Consider the following 21,781-nt stretch of genomic DNA (forward strand, 5'->3'; position numbering starts at 1 on the left):
ATCAAGGAAGTCCACCAAATCACACGACACGCAACCCAATGAAAAGAAAGCCCCACGAACCACACACAATGCTCACCTGACCATGACTAAGGCAAGATGAGAGTTTTATGACCCCCAAATCCGAATTTTGAGGATGGAGGAGGTTTACTCAAACCTGCGAACCTCAAAGGAGATGAACCTCACCTTAGGCGGTGTTGTACCTGCAATCTCCTGCACCCATGAATCACGCAAGCATACATATACATATACATATTCAATGAAGGCGTTAGCTCAAGATTTATCACAAGAGTTAGGAAACAATGACATTTACACAAGAATCGATGCAAAAGCACAATAATAGGTATGCACGATTATTTATATTATCTAAACTACACATTGCATCACGGTTAACCTACCATTCAAGAATGCCACATAGGAAGTCAACCAAGGTCAAACAGGTTTTACAAGTCTGACTAGGGTAGGGGCATTACAGATCTCTATTGATATTCAAATATTTATTCAATTCCACCTCTATCTTAATAATAAGATCAATCTGATTTATTTCAGAAAAATGAGAAAAAGATAATTCCCGCGACAACAGAGTATGCAATATATCAGTGGCTGCAGGAAAGTCCAAACCTGCAATATTCGGAACCAATTCCTGCAATTTTTGCTCTTCTATAAATTCATTTATCAGTATTTTATAAAGAACTGATTCCTCATCATATAACTGCATGAGTGGTCCTTGATTAATCATCATAAGGTGATTAATAGAGTCAATTTATTTAGATTCTTCTCCCAAGATAGGCCAAACGGCTTGTTGTTGTTCAAGCTAGGGTTGTGCTGGAGAATACAAGGCTAATGTTTTTGTAGAACTCCCATCTGAAATAGTCATATCCCTTGATCTACACCCAATATGTGCATTAGCTGTGGCAAGCCAAGGTCTACCCAAAATGACCTAATATCCTCCCAATGTTGCTTTTGGAGATAAAATCATAAAGTCTGTAGGTTATTCCCAAGAATCTAGAATAACTACTACATCCTCTATGATACCATCAGGTCTCACTGTAGAGCCATCAACAATTTGTAGAACTGTGGGTGTAGCCCTTAAACTATTGATCTCCAAATGTTTCATTACATCCCTTGTCATTACATTAATGGCTGCCCCTAGATCAATCAAAACATTTTTTATTTGACTGCCATTAATGACTATACTCACAACAGGACTACCTGAATCGGAATACTTTGGAATGACAATTTTACCTAACATAATATCAGCCAATTGACCCATAACATGCACTGTTTGTGGATCCTTTTTCTTCCTGCCAGGTTTCTTTAGACATGCTTCTCTCAATGCCTTACCATATATGGGAACATCCTTTATTGCTTGCAACAATGGAATTTTAACACAAATGTGCTTCAGTTGATCAATAGTATCAAAGCTTTGTTGTTGTTCAGTGGGAACTTCTTTTTCTTGCAATCTATGGGGAAATGATGGCAATATTTGATTTTGGGGTATTGTATCTGTTGGATTAGAGATTTCTTGTAGGTTTCCAATTCCCTTGAAACTGGTTTACTTGACCCTGAGGTGGATACCAGTTCCCCTGTGGTTGCTGCCACTGTGGCATTTGATTAGCAAAATGCCACCCTTGGCCTTGTGAACCATACCAATGTGGATAGTTACCAAGATTTTGAGAATACTGTGGTTTCCATTGGTTATTTGGTGCATAAGAATTGCCACTATAACCAGAAAAAGAAAGTGGATCAGGTGGCATACCTTGTCTTTGAAAATTTGGTCTTCTTTGAGCAACATAGAAGACTTGCTCGTCCTCACCTCGAATTGGTTTGAAGTCAGGTACCTCCACGTTTGCAACCATCTTACATCTACAATCTTTCTTTTGTTGTTTACAATGAGGACAAAATTCTGCAAGGAATGCATCAGCTTCCTCATGCTTCTTCTTAGCTGCCAGTGTATCCAATTGGATAGCCATATTGTTTATAATGTCCTCCTTGAAGTTCTTTAATAGATGACTAAGTTCCAATCTAGAAACTCCAGTTCCAGATGCTGATAATGGTACCCCTGGTTTAAATCTCCTATTCTTCTTAGAAGTAGATCTGGAATACTTCTTGCAAATTTGTCCTATTTCAGCCCCAAGTGGATTGTGTAATGTCACCTCCTCCCATAAGATCTAAGGAATCAGTGCATTCATCACTGATACCCCTCAAAAATATCAATTTGAGAGAATCTTCATTGAGAGTGCTATGCTTGGACTTTTTCACACTAAACATAAACCTTTCCAAATAATCTTTAAGACTCTCATCTTCAGTTTGTGTCATTCTAAAGATATCATCCCCACGACGATCAATACCTCTACAATAATCCTTTCATTTTGCAAGAAACAACTATTTCATCTCATCCCATGTATTGATTGTGCTACTTCCCAAGCTCATAAACCATCTCAAGGATGACTCCTTCAAAGTGGCAGCAAAATTTTTTAGTCTATGGGCATGTGTAGTATAGTCAAAACTCCTACAGAGAACATCAAACTCAAACAGAAATGTATCCGGATCCTCTGTCACCAATCCATAGAATTTAGGGAGTGAAGATGCTGGAATGTTCTTGAGGTTACCGTTATCATGCTGATCAGAGATGGGAAACTCAAATGTTGGACCTAGTGGTGGTGGTGTATTATTCCCACCAGGAGGAGGGTTCCCTTGCATTGGACTTGTGGGGGTTGTTACTATAGGAAATTCTTCTTCTTGAGGACCAAAAAGGAACTGAAGACTACCTTCCAAAAATTCAGATTCAGGGTGATTCAAATTCTGTGGGGCTTGGTAAAGTTCAGCAAAAGGATTTATATCTGGGAAATTATCTTTTGCATGATTGGTATGAGTGGGCATAAATCTACCTCTGGGGTCTCTTCTTCTGCTATGCATACATATTCATGAAATTTTCAAACAATTAGGAATCTCTAAAACAATTAACTAGAAACTATAATAACCATGAAAGGTTCTTAGTTTGACACCATCCCCGACAACGACACCAAAAATGTCTCCTCCAACTATAATAATAATAACTCTAATTGAAATCTCAACCCAAAGTTTGGAATTTCATTTGGTAAAGTTACTATTTTCATGGCTAGCGTTCATTTAGTTATCAACCCAGGGACGTAAAACTTGAAATGGGTCTGCACTATATATGCACTGAGCTCCTTCAATGGCTATTTTGCATTGCTGCAGTAACTAACATTATGCAGAAAGGAAAGGAAAGAATGGAAATCATAGAAGACTACAAGAAAACTTATAGAAACAATCCTGGAATGATCTAATATAAATAACAGAAATCACTGTGTTCTGGCTTGGCTGCAGGAACAGTCAGCGGATCTATTTCCAGTGGCTACAGGAACAGTCAAGGCACGAACTTCTACTATAACTAAAGAAGAACTAATTTCAATGAACATAAACACAAGATCACTCACCAAGTGGGCCCCCTTGGATGAGTGATATCAAGCTTCCAGAAAAATACTCTTAACAGATCAGAACAACATATCTTTCATTCATTGCTTCCTGAAAATGATTACATGTTCTAAAAGAAAAACTCCAGAATGCTTATCAAAATTCTTTGTTGTATTCCTTTCTATTTTTTCTAACCTCTAAGAAAAAGGAAGAGCTTATTATAAAGAAAAGATCAACTACAATGGACAACTCAAATCACGCCCAGAAGAAGAGGCAGATGATTGATAGATGAAGAAGATAACTAGAGCTTGGTTGCAGGAAACGTGGATCTAAACCGAACCACAGTATTTGCATGTCGTAGCGATATTTTGCAAACTCAATGCCCGCTAGAGTTAAAATTTTGTAGTGCTGCTTGGCTGCTCCACTCATGCCATGCCTTGCACTCGCTCGAATCCTCTTCACTTTGATCTCCAGTTATTTCTTACATGATTCATCCTTCTTCAGGCGCAAAAGGAGAATAGCCACTACAACATCATTTATTATCTGCACTAAAACAAAAACAACATACAAGGACATGCATAAGTATTTTACTTAATTAATACATTCATTAATTCACATATGACATTACCCTAAATGATCTGCATAGAAATAGGAACAATTCACTTGGCTGCAGGACGAAATGGCATGGCTGTGGGAATAGACCGGGAAAGTTCAAACATGATTTTATAAGTTTAGGTTTAACACATGGAATACATATAGTTAATTTACAATACTTCACTACAACTATGCAAACCAAAAGATATCAAAAACCTAAGAGTTTTGATGATAAAAACATGACAAAGTCTCAACTTATCAGGTCCAGAGACATTTTATTGTGATAGTCAAAGTGCGGTCTGCCTAGCTAAGAACCCAACATTTCATGCCCAAACCAAAGACATTGATGTTGAGTATCATTTTGTCAGAGATATGGTCGAATATGTCAAGGTGAAGCTGGTTGAGGTGGATACTTTGATGAATGTTGTAGATTCTTTAACTAAGGTTGTGAGCACAAAGAAGTTCAAATGGTGTTGTATTGGCCTCATGGACCCTAGCAATTAATTTATTGTGTTGATACTCCCTTTCTTCTCGCAAGGTGTTCGACAAGTGGAAGAATGTTGGGAAAATGGTGTCTCAACCTTTCATTCACATGAGGTTAATATTTATAGTAAGTTTTCATTTGAGCAATACACAGTGAGAAATTATCCCCAAAGCTTTGGATTGGCTAGATAAGAATGTTGGTAAATTTTGTTGCAAGATCATTGCTAGTTTTAAAGATTTTAAAGTTTCCATTTTTGAAGGGTGCGATGAAAGGTTCAAATTTAATTATAAGGATTTTAGACCATTTGAAATGCCTTGAAAATTGGACATAACTAGCACAAATGGTTACGACGAGATAGAGCACTTCATGAGCTTTCTGATGCGTCAAACGGTTCATCAATCAGACACCCGGTTCACAAGTTATGGCCTCCGGAAGTTTGGAATCCTATAATAAGAAATATAAAATTGCATCGGACACATAAATGAACTGTAAAAAGGAGGAATACATGGTGATGCATGTTTTGACATGTCATAGGGCATCAATAATGGAGATAAGGTCGACTCTACTTTATTGTGTGGTTTTAGCCCATTGTATTGTAATATTGTTTGACAATTTATCTCCTATATATAAGGTGCATGAGATGGAGGTTGTGTGTAAGAGTATTATGACTATTGATTTAACTCTGAGTCTCTAATTAGTGTTACTCCTATGAAGAGCTTTCTCTGCAAGCATATTGTAATATGTTATTGATTGCTGAATAATATATTGAGTTGCTTTTGGAGTGCGGGGTTTTTCTCTCGAAAGGGTTTTCCCCATGTAAATCACTATGTTGTGTTGTGGTATGCATGATTTTATGTTTATTTTTTTTAAGCTTATGTAACTATTGTTACAATATATACAAAATTTGCATTACCCTCTTCTCAAGGTTAGTGTAGGAAGATGTTCCCCTACTTAACTTCCTTACATATGTCTCATAATACCTTGGATGTCCATTTGTTGGAATATTGTGAAAGGGTTTCAAAATATTTTCCTTTATCTTAGACATGGGCACCAAAAGTATTATATTTTTTTAGAGGATCAACCCTTTTGTTAGCACATACTTTCCATATTTAACAACCTCATCAAGGATTTTAACATTAAATTTATTCTTGGTATACTAAAAAATAATGAAAACCTTTCAGTCAATAGAAAGGACAAATAATGAGAATAGAGAATGCCTCCTATAAAGAGAACCAAATACTACCATCACTTCCATTCATGTGTTCTATTTCAAAATCATGAGATTTTAGGCGGCTTATCCATATTTTTTGGTGATCATTCATTTTTTTTACACCCAAGAAGAACTTCAAACTATTGTGATTAGTCTTCACAACATTTTTTTCATTAACTAAGTATTATCTATAATTTTATATTGTGTTCATAATTGTTAATATATCCTTGTTGTAGATAGAATATACCTTCTTTCAAATATAAGAAGATTTTATTTTTGGATTAAGATAGCTGAGCAAAAAAGTGCAATGAAAAATCAAGAATAACAAGTATAGGTCACAAGTTCATTACCTTCTTCAACTTGTTAAATTTTTTTTTGAGCATTTTCAAACCATTCAAAAATTCATTATATTTTAGATCAATCAAAAGAATAACCAAAAAAATAAAAATCCTTTACGAACCTCCTATAGTAGCAACACAATCCCAAAAATCCTCACAGCTATATCAAGTTGATGGGAGATGACCAATCTAGAATCGCTTAGACATTTTGTTAATCCACTTAAACACCTTTGGGACTTATTACATGTCCTAGATAAAAAATATCTTCCAAACCAAACTCACATGTGGACAAATTAGTAAACAAAAACCACTACTAAATACCTAAGATCTCATCTAGATGTTTCAAATGTTCCTCCCAAGTTCTACTACATATCAAGATATCATCAAATAACACCAATATAACTTTTTTGAGTTTCTTACTAAATACCTAGTTCATTCATGATTAGAAAGTGGTTGGAGCATTAGTAAGTCTAAAAGGAATGACCAAAAAATTGACATATCCATAACGAAATTGAAGGTTGTCCTCTCAACAATTTTCTCCCTCATACAAATTTGATGGTATTTTGATATCAGGGAGTCTTGGAGAAATACATAGCTACATATAATTCATCTTTGAGTTCATCTATCCTTGGAATAGGATATATATTATTGATGATCTTCTTGCTCAAATTCATGTAGTCAATACACATTCTCATAGCGTCATCCTTCTTCACAATGAGTAATGAAGATGCAAATGTATTGGAGCTAGGTTTTATGAATCACATATCAAGAAGTTCTCGCTAACTCAATGATGAATAGTGAGTAACAAACCGGTACTGAGAGGGGTGGGAGGTGAATCAGTACAGGCACAAAAACTTTTCCTGAACAGGTTTGATTGCAGACTGTAAACTACTGGCAATCCCTAACACCGGTCCAAACCAGACTACTACCGGTTAAACATAGTGCAACTATGAAAGACATGAACCGGTCAATCTTCTTAGCTTTTCATACAACCTACTCCCTCATTCCCACTTTGTCCTTATGCATAAATAGATAATCTATCATCAGAGATATAATAACTTTCTAGATCAACATGATTCACCGCTTGACAGAAAACAACAAAGCATCACATGAAAAGGACATCACACATGACACACATATTTTTCACGTGGAAACCCAACTGGGAAAACCACAGTGGGGATGAATACCCACAAGCTATTTTGAACTCTTTAGAAGTCCGCTCTATTAGAAGCCTAGTCTAGTTAAAGACTGTTACAACAGGTTCTGTTAGGAACCGATCCTGTTAGGGATCACCCGGTTAAGGGATGGCTAGAATATGGGTTAAGGGTTAAACCCTGTTAGAGGTTACCTTGTTAAAGGATTTTATGAACTCAATGGCTTTGAGTCACCCTGTTAAAAGATTTACAGCAAGCTGGTTAAAGCTACCCTGTTAAGGGATTTTCCAACTGTTGAAGTGGTTAGAGATCAACAGGTATTACAATGATTTGGTAATAGCACTCAATGCCAAAGTAGATCCACTTTAGTTCATTCCTTCTACACACACACTATGCAGGTATCAATCCTCTCAACTAGTTTGGCAAGAATCACGTATCTCTGCACATAGATACACACACAATATTTGCCAACAACCTCAGCATGAAACATCACATCGACCTTATAGGAAACAGATAGGTCAGTAACATAAACCCTAAACCCTAAACACTTAGGTTAAGAAATTTAGTTGGTTCAATCCTGACCATTGAATAGTATGCATTTGAATACAATGGTCTTGAATATATCTCAAGACATTCTCCATCATTCATTCTTCGTTGCTCCTTGGAGGTGATAACCCATCACGCATTCTTCACCGTTTGCAGAGACTTCGCACATTCCCGAGGTAGATAGGATCAATCTCCTTCATGCAAGATCCTTCACGTGCACGAGGCTGATGTGGCAACATGATCTGATCTCTATTACAATGCTAACTCATCACACAATACCATCAGTTGAAACACATAGGCTCAAAACACTTCAACTGAAAACCCTGAAGCTGAGACTACCAACTGGTAGTTATGCCATATGAACCCTAGATACAAAACATTCCATATACCGATTCTCATTCCAACATACTGGTTCCAGTTCACAACATCATACCGGTTCACTTGGACAAGCATACCACTTCACTTTTTCACATATGTCGGTTCACAACATCATACCGGTTCTCTTTGTCAGTTTCTTAACTTCAATAATCCTGTTCACTCTTCATCATGTTACTGGTTCACTCTTCAGCATATTACTGGTTCTCTTTCAGCATATTGACATCAATGACAACACAATATCATCATGTCAACATATTCTGCACATATGCCAACAATCTCCCCCTTTGGCATTGATGGCAATATACAAATATATCTCTCTTTCTGCATCACATCTTCTCCTTAATACTGCAGATATCTTTTCCACTTCACATCTTCTCCCCCTTTGACAACAATGCCAAAGCGGAGGCACAAGCTTCCCTATTCCACTATGATGCTCCCCCTGAGGAGTAGCATCCTTCAATACATCAATCTTGAAAAGATATAGCAAAGTAAGATCAGACTGATGTGGAGCACAAAACTTTAGATTACCGCTTGAAGGGGCAGCACCCCTAACTCACCTCTCAGATAGGTAAAAGTACCCTTCGGTAGAGGCTTGGTGAATATGTCTGCTAACTGCTCCTTACTGAAAACATGTTCCAATACCACCTCTTTGTTCTGAACCTTTTCCCTCAAGAAATGATACTTGAGTTCAAAATGCTTGGTTCTAGCATGTAAAATTGGATTCTTGGATATGTTAATTGCACTTGTATTGTCACAAAATATACTGACCGGTTTAGATACAGGAACTTTGAAGCCATTCAATACATGCTTCATCCAAATAGTCTGGGTACAGTTCATAAAAGCTGCAACATACTCTGCTTCTGTTGTAGATTGAGAGATACAACTCTGCTTTTTACTCATCCATGAGACCAGTCTTCAACCGAGAAAGAATGCACCACCGGTTGTGCTCTTCCGGTCATCTACATTACCAGCCCAATCAGCATCTGTGAACACTTACAGGTTGAAATCATTATTGTATGGATACCATAACCCATAGTCAATAGTTCCCTTTAGATATCTAAGAATCTGCTGGACTGCTACCAAGTGGGATTCTCTTGGGCTTTGCTGAAACCAAGCAGTAATACCTACTGCATGTGCAATGTCCGGTTTGCTATGCACTACATAATGCAACTTACCAATCATTGGTCGATATTCCTTCTCATTTACCAATGTTGAGTCATCCCCTTTTGATAGTTTACAACCGGTCACCATTGGTGTACCAACCGGTTTACTGTCTTCCATGCCAAAGGTCTTTAACACCTCTTTGACATACTTGGACTGAGTAATAAAGATTCCATTTGTCATTTGTTGAATCTGCAATCCAATGAAGAACTTAATTTCCCCTATGAGTGACATTTCAAACTCCTTTTTCATCTTATCTGCAAAGTCATGACTCATCTTGTCATCTCCACCAAAGATTATGTCATCAACGAATACTTCACAGATCGGAATCTGATCTCCTTCTGATTTCAAGTAGATATTGTTATCTTCACTTGTTCTTTCAAATCCAATCTTCACAACATGGGAATGCAAGCATTCATACCATGCTCTTGGTGCCTGCTTCAGTCCATATAAGGCTTTATGTAGCCTACACACCATGTTACTATCTTCTGATAGGGCAAACCCATTTGGTTGCTCTATATACACCTCCTCTTCAAGTATTCCATTTAAAAATGCAGATTTTACATGCATTTGGTATACTTAGAATTCTTTAAAAGTTGCATATGCAAGAAGGATACAAACTCCTTCCAATCTTGCTATAGCAGCAAAGGTTTCACCATAGTCTTCTCCTTCTTCTTGGGCATATCCTTTACATACTAGTCTGGCTTTGTTCCTTACCACTGTGCCATCCTCATTTAGCTTATTTTTGAAAACCCATTTGGTTCCAATGACATTTTTATGCTCTGGTCTGGGTACCAACGACCATGTACCATTCTTTTCTATTTGGTCAAGTTCCTCCTCCATTGCATTGATCCAGTCATCATCTTTATGTGCCTCTTTGAATGATTTAGGCTCAAATTCAGAGATCATACATTAGCTTTCTCTGACCTTTCTTCTTGTAAGAATTCCTTCATCTTTGTCTCCTATGATCTGCTTTGGATCATGATTGAGTTTGACATACCTAGGTATATTCTTAACAACTTCCTCTTGCTTTTCTTCATCATCCTCATCTTCATCATCATCTACCGGTGTAGGAGCACAATTGGTGGTACTGGGCTGATTTGCAACCGATTCCCAGAAGGTTACTGTTGATTCATCACCTACATGCTCTTTGTCGATTTCCTCTGATTTCTGAGAGTTTTCATCAACCCTAACATTGATGCTTTCAACAAATCTCTGAGTCCTATTGTTGAAACATTTGAGAGCTTTGCTCTTAGTGGAATACCCTAGGAATATTCCCTCATCACATTTAGCGTCAAACTTGCTCTAATGTTCACTCCTCTTGATATAACATTTACTACCAAACACTCTGAAGTAGCTTACCACTGGTATCTTACCGGTCCAATACTCATAAGGAGTCTTATCCTTTCCTTTCTTGATGAGTACCTGGTTCATTGTGTAGACTGTAGTGCTCACCGCTTCACTCCAAAAGGTGTGAGCGACCTTTCCTTGGATCAACATAGTTCTAGCCGCTTCAACCATAGTCTGGTTGTTTCTCTCTGCTAGGCCATTCTGTAGTGGAGTCCGGGGGGCAGACAATTGCCTCTTGATGCCATTCTCTTCATAATATTTTTTGAATTCACCGGAAGTGAATTCCCCTCCTTGATTAGTTCTAAGGCATTTGATTCTTCTACCACTTTCCTTTTCTACCAATGATTTGAAAGCTTTGAATTTTCCAAAGGCTTCAGACTTGTCCTTCAAGAATGTGACCCACATCATTCTTGAGCAATCATCTATAAGAATCATAAAATAGCTATCTCTTTGCACACTCCTAGTTTTCATAGGACCACACAAATCAGTATGCACAAGATCAAGTAAGTTGTTAGCAGTGAAAGATTTACCTTTGAAGGTTGAGGAAGACATTTTCCCCAGTTGACATTCTCTGCACAAAGGATTTTTTGGTTTGCTTAGCATCGACAGTCCTCTAACTACCTTGATCTTACTGGCCTTTACTATGTTATCAAATTTTACATGGAAGAGTCCCCTATGCCATATCCAGCTATCATCAAACTTAGCCATAAGACATGTACTTATATTTGCATTTAGCTGAAATAAGTTACCTTTGGTTTGCATACCGGTGGCCATCAGTTCACCATTCTTTCCTTTGATTTTGTAGACTCCATTTTTGAATTCTAGAGTGAGTCCACTGTCATTCAGCTGGGTAACACTCAATAGATTGTGCCTGAGACCTTCCACCCAATACACATTGTCAACACTGCTCTTTCCATTTAGAGAGATGGACCCTCTACCTTTGACCATACATGGTGCATCATTACCAAAACAAACCACCCCACCATCATACTCTTCCAGAGATATAAACTTGCTCCAGTCACCAGTCATATGGTGAGAACAACCACTATCAATTATCCACTCATTGGAATTATCAAAGTGGGAGACAAGAGTCTTTTTGTCTGACACATCCTCCTTGACTGTAATAAACACAATATCTTCATTTTCTTCATCTTCTGAGTCCTCATTTGTGACACCTTCATCAACTGCTACAAAATAGTTTCTCCTGTTTCCTCCTTTGAATTTCTTGAACCTTTCCGGTTTGTCCTTGTTGTCACCATTAGGACAGTTTATAGCGATGTGTCCTATCCACTTACAAGAGAAGCATTTCAAAGGAAGCTTACCTCTGTATTTGCCGATTCCCTTAGGAAGTTTGTTGGCAAGAAGAGCTTCAAATTCCATCAGAATCTCTTCATCATCCATTTCTCTACTCTGTCCTGGTTCACCACTGGTGCTTGCTTCTTTTCCTTTTCTGGATGGTGCAGTAGATTCTCTAAAAGCCGATTCAGTCTTCTGAACACTGCCATCAAAACTATTTAGCTCATAGGATGTCAACTTTGCAATGATGGAGTCTAGGGATACCTTAGTCTTGTCTATTGATCTTAACACCTGAATAGCAGCAACCCTTATTGCATAGACCGGTAATAAGGATCTCAAAACTTACAATAGTGGAATCTTTCATTTTACCACCTACACTCTTGATATCTCCAATAAATTTTTTGATTCTTATTCCATATTGTTTAATGGTCTCACCTTCAACCATCCGCATGTCTTCAAACTTCCCTCTAAGGCTTTCTTCCTTATCTTGTTTTACATGCTCATCACCGCCATAGATATTATTAAGAGTATCCCATACTTCTTTGGGATTTTCTTTATCCTGGACATCAATAAACTCAATGTCAGATAAACTATTGATTAGGGCTTCCATGACTTGCCCGTTCTCCTGAATCTCTTTCTTTTGGTCATCAGTGAGAGTATCGATAGGAATAACATAAACATTCTCAACATAGCTCCAATGTTCAGCACCCATGTTTCTGATGTATATCTTCAATCTATCCTTTCATATTTTAAAGTTATCTCTGTTGAACTTTGGACCTTCCCTCTTCATCATTACAATAGGATCTTTCCCTCTAGTGGTTAAGCTTACAACACAAAGGACTTGGAGGGTGCTCTGATACCAATTGATAACTCAATGATGAATAGTGAGTACCAAACTAGTACTGAGAGGGGGGGTGAATCAGTACAGGCACAAAAACTTTTCCTAAACCGATTTGATTGCAAACTATAAACTACTAGCAATCCCTAACACGGGTCCAAACCAGACTACTACTGGTTAAACACAGTGCAACTGTGAAAGACATGAACCAATAAATCTTCTTAGCTTTTCATACAACCTACTCCCTCATTTCAACTTTGTCCTTATGCATAAACATATAATCTATCATCAGAGATATAATAACTTGATAGATCAACATGATTCACCACTTGACAGAAAACAACAAAGCATCACATGAAAAGGACATCACACATGACACACATATTTTTCACGTGGAAACCCAACTAGGAAAAACCACAGTGGGGATGAATACCCACAAGTTGTTTTGAACTCTTTAGAAGTCCACTCTGTTAGAAGCCTAGTCTGATTAAAGACTGTTACAACAGGTTCTGTTAGGAACCGATCCTGTTAGGGATCACCCGGTTAAGGGATGGCTAGAATATGGGTTAAGGGTTAAACCCTGTTAGAGGTTACCTTGTTAAAGTATTTTATGAACTTAATGGCTTTGAGTCACCCTATTAAAGGATTTATAGCAAGCTGGTTAAAGCTACCTTGTTAAGGGATTTTCCAACTGTTGAAGTGATTAGAGATCAATAGGCATTACAATGATCTAGTAATAGCACTCAATGCCAAATTAGATCCGCTTTAGTTCATTCCTTCTGCACACACACTATGCAGGTATCAATCCTCTCAACTAGTTTGGCAAGAATCATGTATCTCTGCACATAGATACACACACAATATTTGCCAACAACCTCAGCATGAAACATCACATTGACCTTATAGGAAACAGATAGGTCGGTAACATAAACCCTAAACCCTAAACACTTAGGTTGAGAAATTCAGTCGGTTTAATCTTGACCATTGAACACTATGCATTTGAATACAACAGTCTTAAACAGATCTTAAGACATTCGCCATCATTCGTTCTTCACCGCTCCTTGGAGGTGATAACCCATCATGCGTTCTCCACCGTTTGCAGAGACTTCGCACATTCCTGAGGTAGATAGGATCAATCTCCTTCATGCAAGATCCTTCACAAGCACGAGGCTGACGTGGCAACACAATCTGATCTCTATTACAATTCTAACTCATCACGCAATGCCATCGATTGAAACACACAGGCTCGAAACACTTCAATCAGAAACCCTGAAGCTGAGACTACCAACCGATAGTTATGCCATATGAACCCTAGATACAAAACATTCCATATACTGATTCTCATTCCAACATACCGGTTCTGGTTCACAACATCATACCGGTTCACTTGGACAAGCATACCGCTTCACTTTTTCACATATGTCGGTTCACAACATCATATCAGTTCTCTTTGTCAGTTGCTTAACTTCAATAATCTTGTTCACTCTTCATCATGTTACCGATTCACTCTTTAGCATATTACTGGTTCTCTTTCAACATAGTGACATCAATGACAACACAATATCATCATGTCAACATATTCTCCACATATGCCAACAATTCTTTGACAATATTCTCTATCTCCCCTTTATACCCTCTTGGATGATGATATTTTGTATTGATAATAGGTTTAGCCCCTTCTTCTAACTCTATAACATGCTAAAATCCTCTATCTAGTGGTAGTCCTAGAGGCATGTCATTGAAAAGTACATAAGGTCTTATTAAAATTTTGTGGATATCAACATGACAAGTACCTTTCTTGTCTAATAGAGACTTTGTAGGAATAATTAGACAATTTTCTACCTAGGCTACTTGGCCTCTACGAAAAAAATTCTCTATCCTCTTTCTTATCACCACTTGTGGAGCTTTATTTGAGATCCCTATAAGGACAATCATCTTCTCGTCTATTGTGAACTTAAGTTCCATAGTTTGGTAGTTTTGTGAATACTCCCCTAGAGAATGCACCCATTATATACCCAAAACCATATTAATATCTCCCAAACCAATGACATTGTAATGTCATAAATTGCAGCCCATGCAATTTAACGCTACATAAGCACCTTCACTTTAAGATGATTGGATAAATCTTTCACCTTCTCATCCTTTTGTGTAGTTGTCTTATCTCATCATCATTTATTTTTTCCTTTTTTGACTCTATTGATTATCTAACTTATGGACACTTGTGTGTCGTGAATACATCTATGCAACGTACTAGAATCTTGCAAATATGTTGTTTGAAGGTGCTCATTGGAGAATCACACCTACGATTGGAAGAGTTTGTAATGCCTCCTGCTATGCGCACCAACTTTGGTTTTACTTCTAGGCTTCATATCTTGACTTTATAGCTTCATTTTGACTCTTTAACGAATGGAATGAAGCTCTCTCAAACCTTCTAGAAACTATTTAAGCTCTTGAATCACATTTTTCAATATTCTAATCCATCTATGAAACATCATCTTGGCTCTCAAAATTATACTTCATGCTTGAGACTCTCACTATTTTGTGGAGGATTTCATATTTCTTTTCCCATCCGACATGCTTTTCATTTTTGGGTGTGCTATGGGAGTTCTTATCTTCTCATTTTGCACTCATCATTTTGTTCATCTCCATAGAATATCTATTATCTCTTTTCATTTTGTATCTCTTCTATTAGTTTATCTATCTATCTACCTAGTTGTCCATGGAGCTGGAAACACCAAGACGAGGGTCTAACTATGGTAGATCTCTAAAACACAACCCCAACATTTTCCTTTTTATTTTGTGTGCAGGTTGTTGAGTAGATCAATCATTATTGTAGGCTTTAGTCAAGGACCCATTGTGAGTATTTTCTTCCCCTTCATTTTTTCTCTATTCCTTTGTTATAGTTAATTTAATTCCTATTAAGTGTATATTACATCTAAAAATACCCATCCTATCATACTGCATTTTCTGTATGAAACTCTATACTTTGTCTGTATAGGATGCTAGTGCATTGTGTTCTCGTCCACGACTCATGCATGCATCCTTAGATAAAGAGTTAGTAGAGGTTGTCAGAAGATCTTTGTGACACATCTGGTCTTATCTATTCACACTTGAGAGCCCTTGTGCTTTGCGCTTATCTCAATTTGAGAGGCTGACTAGTGAGTCCCTGAGAGGTTGTTATGTGCCTATCACAATGGTTCATTTTTTGCCCTCTACACACATATACAATAGAATAAATATGTATAATTTTTTTTTACCACACCATGGTTGAATAGCTTCTTGATCCATCATATGTGGGTATATTGATATTCCTTGAGTATTGTTGAATATCCTAATGCTACTCCTCATACCTTCTTCTATACCTATTTCTTATATTAATCTCATAATACTCAACAAAAAACATATACTAAATGATGGATGGATCCAAAGCATTATAGTAAATGTGGTACTTCACTATTTCATCCTCTTAACATGGGCATATAGTTTTCTCTTCTAGTAGTTCTATCTCATCTCTCTCTAGAAATTTGGCTCTAAATTTCTTCTAGGTTAGGCTAATTAAATTTGATGAATTACTTCCCTCTTCCCCATTTGGAGTGGATTTCCCAATGTACCATTGTGGATTCATCTCTTTCAAATTTATTACCATATTTACTATAGACTCCATTAGGGTAGATTGAAATTCTCTAGCCAATTCTCTATAGTCCTAATGACCTCCTTGAAGTGGGTTTCCTCATTTCTATTACTCATAGTTGTCTCTTTTCTCTTTTCCCTTTGAAAGCACCTAATTTACCTATCTTTGCATGGACCTACATCACCACACACTCTCAAGTTGGGAGGACTGGTTCTATTATACCACTAAAATGCCCCTTCCTATAATTTTTAAAGAAGATAATATATTTACGAAAAAATAAAAATGATCTTTGACTATATTTGAAACATAACCAACAATCTTAACCCAACTCTTCTCAAATAGGAACAATTAATCATACTCAAATAGCATAAATAAACTAGCTAATCAACACACAAACTTGCACAAAATGAATCAAACTCCAATAACAATTAATATTGATTAAAATTACATATCTACAACCAGTGGACTATTTTGATCAAATTCATTACAACAACAACAAAAAACACTTACTAATATGTAACAAATGAGGCACTCGGAAAGTTTAAATTATTTATGTGAGATTTGGATACTTCTAATATTGTAAATCTAAACAAGATTCAACCACAAAACCACCACAAAACCCTAGACTTGCAAATAATCCAACATAGCATCAATGAATAACCAAAAAACATGTAAAACCATAAACTAAATCAGATTATACCATTCACACATTCCATGGGCTTGACGTTCATTGTCCTCCTATATCCATTGATCTTGTTTTGTATGGTTGGTCTTAGATTTGTATGCTTGCATAAGAGCTTAATGGTGAATGAATGTGGTTGGAGTATGCAATTAAATAGTGTAGGTGTTCTTGAACTTGAATGATATGGAAAGAGAGAGAAAGTAGCCTATTCTATAGAGAACATCCTAAAAATGGAGGGTTGTGATTAAGAGGTGGAAAGATAAATGGTCAGCTAAGATTAGAGATTAAGTGTACAAAATAATAAAATATTGGGAGGATGGTTAGAGGTGAATTAAGAAATGAATGCCACTTGTCATGAAAGAAAAAGCTAAATGAATGAATTAATTAAATAAATATTTATTTAATTAATAGAAGGTTGGGCCAAATAAATTAAAAAATAAAATATTTATTTAATTTGAGAAAAGAGAATTTAAATAAATAAAAATAAAAATTCAAATTGGGATAGAAAAAGGGCTTAGAAAAGGTTTAGAGAATTAATTAAATCAATCAAAATTGATTTAATTAATAGAAGAAAGGGGAATAATTAAATAATTAAAAATATTTATTTGATTAGGCTAGAACAATTTTAGGTGTCTATATTTTGCCCCTCTATGAGACAATGTAGTACTTTATTGCGTTATTTTGAAGAAAAATAATTCATTGATAGAGAAGGTTGCACCTAGCAAGGATGGTGACATGCCCCCTTGAGAGATTGGGTGAAAAATTTGCAAAAAAATAAATCAGAATCTCTTGATAAGAAGAGGGGATAGGATACACTAGGCAGGAAGACATGCATGTGAAAATGACAAAAGACAGGCTAAGAGGGAAGCATGGGGGATCAGGGAGACCATAAGAGGTCACCACAACCAAATTAGGGTTTAAACGCCTATAAATATGCCCATGGAATAAGGATCTCCTCATTTGCATCCATCACTTTTAGAGATTATAGTGCAAACTAGAGCAAAGGAGTAGCACAAACAACAAAGTGATGGCAGAGCGATTCCATAGGTTCAAGTGAGTGCAATGACATGATAGGCTAGAGGAGTATGGAGAGTTGGTAGGTGCATCTTTACTTTCCTATTGTTATGCATTTATTGTGTCATAAATAGGGTCCAAAGGTCAGGTAGCCTAAAATGATAGAATATAATTTAGGGCCAAAAATGTGTATAGGTTAGGTAATGGCGCGTATAGATGTTGTAAAATTGCGTATATGGCAAAAGTGCATTTTTTTCATGTAAAAATGCATTTATGTAATATGGATGCATATATGATTTTGCAATGAGTATATGGTCAATAGTACACGTTTATGTATTTCAATGTGTATGTGTAGCATAAAACTACGTATGTGGTTTCTTAATGCGTATGTGTCAAGTATCAGTGTGTATATGTGTGCAATGCAGGGGTAGAAGCAAAGAAGCAAGATAGGTTGCAAATGTGATAAAAAGATATGAAAAATAAGATGGTCAGTTGAATTTATAAAATATGGCCATTTCTCTAGTAGGATAGGCTGAGTTACAGTTGATAAAGCTAGATTGACAAATGTGATAGAAAGATGTGGATGATATAGCTAATAGAGTTGACAAAGCTTGCTAGGCAAAAAAAGCTAATAAAGCTTGATAGGATAGAGCTGATAAAGCTAATATTGATGTAATGTTTATGTTGTGATTGCATGGCAACCTAGCACCACTAGATTCTCAAGAGATATTCCCTCACACACAAAGGCTGAGATGACAACTAACAAAGAATGATCACACGATGTTAGGAACCTGTAGATTGTGGCATGCCACATTTATGCCTGAGATTAGGATGAACCTTGGATTATTGTTCACACTTGTGGAGTGATGGTACAATGAGCAATTAATATTTCACTTATCGACAACGAAGATGGTAGTGACCTCAGAGGACGTGTATAGGTTTCTATGGATTCCTATAGCAAGAGAGCTAGTAGTATATGATCAGGACCATCTATAATTCAGAGCTCTGCAACACATACTCCATGATGATTATTTGGAGATTTGTAGAAGTCATGTTAGTTGGGATGAGATGGCAGATGCGAGAGTAGCAAGATCAGTACAACTTGTGATGGTAGGGGGTGTGATTAGCGAGTACATGTACCCTAATAGGAAGACACATGAGCTATCCATTAGATGGGGGAGAGCTCTAGAGATGATGATTAAGGTTACATGTTTTTCTTGGGCACCTTGCTTGCTTTCCCACCTATATCATGATGTTCATTAGTTTGTGTTCCTAGGTGGCTGCAGATTATGAACAGGTGTGACTCATTGCAGATTTGGGCATATGAGCATCTCATAGTTACTAGGCCAATGTGCTATGGGGTACATGGCATGGGATGACCTTATGTCCATAGGTACAACATGATTATCTCCTAGCCATGACTAGGGAATATGGAATGCTAGCGTTGGGTTATTGTTGATATCGACTTAGCGATTTGGCGGTGGTATTTAGACAACGAGTGAGAGGATGATAACACTGAGCTCCCATACTATTATCAAAATAGGTGTTTGATTGGATGGACTACGTACATCATAGAGAAACATCTATCAGAGAGGGTGTTGAGGTAGTCTAGGTAGATATAGGGACAGCTAATTGGTTTTGTAAAGTTTACATGGACACGACAAGAGGTACCACTATGGGGTCCTTGTTTATCTTATGAAACATAGAAAATTTTAGAGCATTGAATTCTATGGTGTGGTATATCTGGTGGGATATAACAAATGAAGGGATGCCAATTGATTATGAGGCTTGGATAGAGCTCATCCATTTCCTACACTGATAAGGCTGGGAGCTCTAGTACCACGACTTGATGATGACACAAATGAATAGGGTCCACCTTAGAGGAGGAGGAGGAGATCAAGCTAAGGGATGGGGGATGGATTAGAGGGGAATGATGAGGGAGGAGGATGGCCACCTATGCCACCTAGAGGGAGAGGTGAATAGTGCAGATGGGTACCCCAAGTGGAGATATTAGGATAGGATTAGCCAGTACCACCCCCATTATTTTAGGTGTAGGAGGGATACGAAAATGGAAGGTAGGGACATGAGGGATATGAGGGGTAGGACCAGGGAGTACATGCTTAGGATAAGGTAGGAACCTTGAGGGCCTAGGCACATATTCTGTAGGGTTAGGTGAAGATATGGGCCACATAGACAATAAATATAGGCAATGATTACAGAGTAAGATACCACCATTGAGCACTATATTAGGGTAGAGTAGGCCATCGAGTAAGATAGGGACACTTAACCAAGAGATGTTAGTTTGGGTATAGATTTTGTCTTTAGGGTTGAATATAATATTGTTTATTAACGTAGACTATATGAGGCAACAGTGCTAGCCAACAAGAGAGAAAGGATTTTTGCCATGACCTTGCAAGGTAGGAGCATGAGGCACAGGTTAGAGAGTAGAGGTGTTATGGAACCTCCTAGGAAAGGACTGACAACATGATTAGGAGAGGCTCTACCATATAATACATGGGGAGCAATACCTTCTAGTGCTCAGAGCTCATCAAGACCATTAGGGCATGAGGGCAATATCTCATCATAGCAGTAGTCCATTTTGTACCAGTATATTTTGTATGATGATGTAGACACCTAAGGGTGATTTTGTAGTCATTATGATATTTTTAAATACTTGACATGACACATTATTTTTGTATGATATATATGAGATGAGATCTATTCCTTGTGGCAACTATATGCATGTTCCTATGTGATATTCAATGATGGTCTTATGTGTTCATGTATGATGTACTATATGTGATTTGATCTAGTTCTATTATGTTTATGATGACTATATGAAGATGCTATACATGATGTAGTTATGATATTATATGATGTAGTCATGGTGCTATGATTCCGATATGTCTTATGATGAGATGCCTTGATGATATCGTTTATGATGATTCTACATGACTTATTTTGTATGTATGGTTTATCATGATGAATGTATAATGATATGACATGGATTATGTATGTACTTGTTATGATATGCATTGACCTATGTGGATGCAGGATGTATGCCATATTATATTTTTACGCTATGTATGACTGCCATGTGGTAATGTAGGATAAATACTAAATGTAATGTGTGAATTTGTTGTTTTTGGTGTGTCATTATACTTAGTAAGATGATGCATGACTATGTCAAATCAAGGACACGAAATGATCAAGTGGCTAAAGGTAGAAGACATGAGAGTGATGAGCTTCTTGTGCTATTATCATCATTGAGCTTATTATGGAAAATGTTTGTAATCATCCAGATATTATTTAGACCTAGATAGCCAATGTATCATTTGCATGGAGATAAGATACTCACAAACAAGGAATGCCCCTGTTCACACTAGACCCATGATGTCCTCGATGATCTTATGTCACAATATCCTTGGACAAGCCATAATGTTGCAAAGAAAAAATCCAGAAGTATCAATCAAATAATCATGCCGCATCTTGAATACTCTAGTCCATAGAAATCCTTGAGAAGCATAGAGAACATGCTATCAAAAAGATTAAATCAAAGAAAACTAAAGACTTAACACCAATAGATATTTAAATCCTCATGCCACAAATGTTTAAAATTTTATCGCATCTCAATGTTATATCCTGATAAAAGGATAGATAGTGTGAAGAT

The sequence above is a fragment of the Cryptomeria japonica genome, chromosome 9 (genome assembly GCF_030272615.1).
Source record: "Cryptomeria japonica chromosome 9, Sugi_1.0, whole genome shotgun sequence".
In the NCBI taxonomy this organism is placed as follows: Eukaryota; Viridiplantae; Streptophyta; class Pinopsida; order Cupressales; family Cupressaceae; genus Cryptomeria; species Cryptomeria japonica.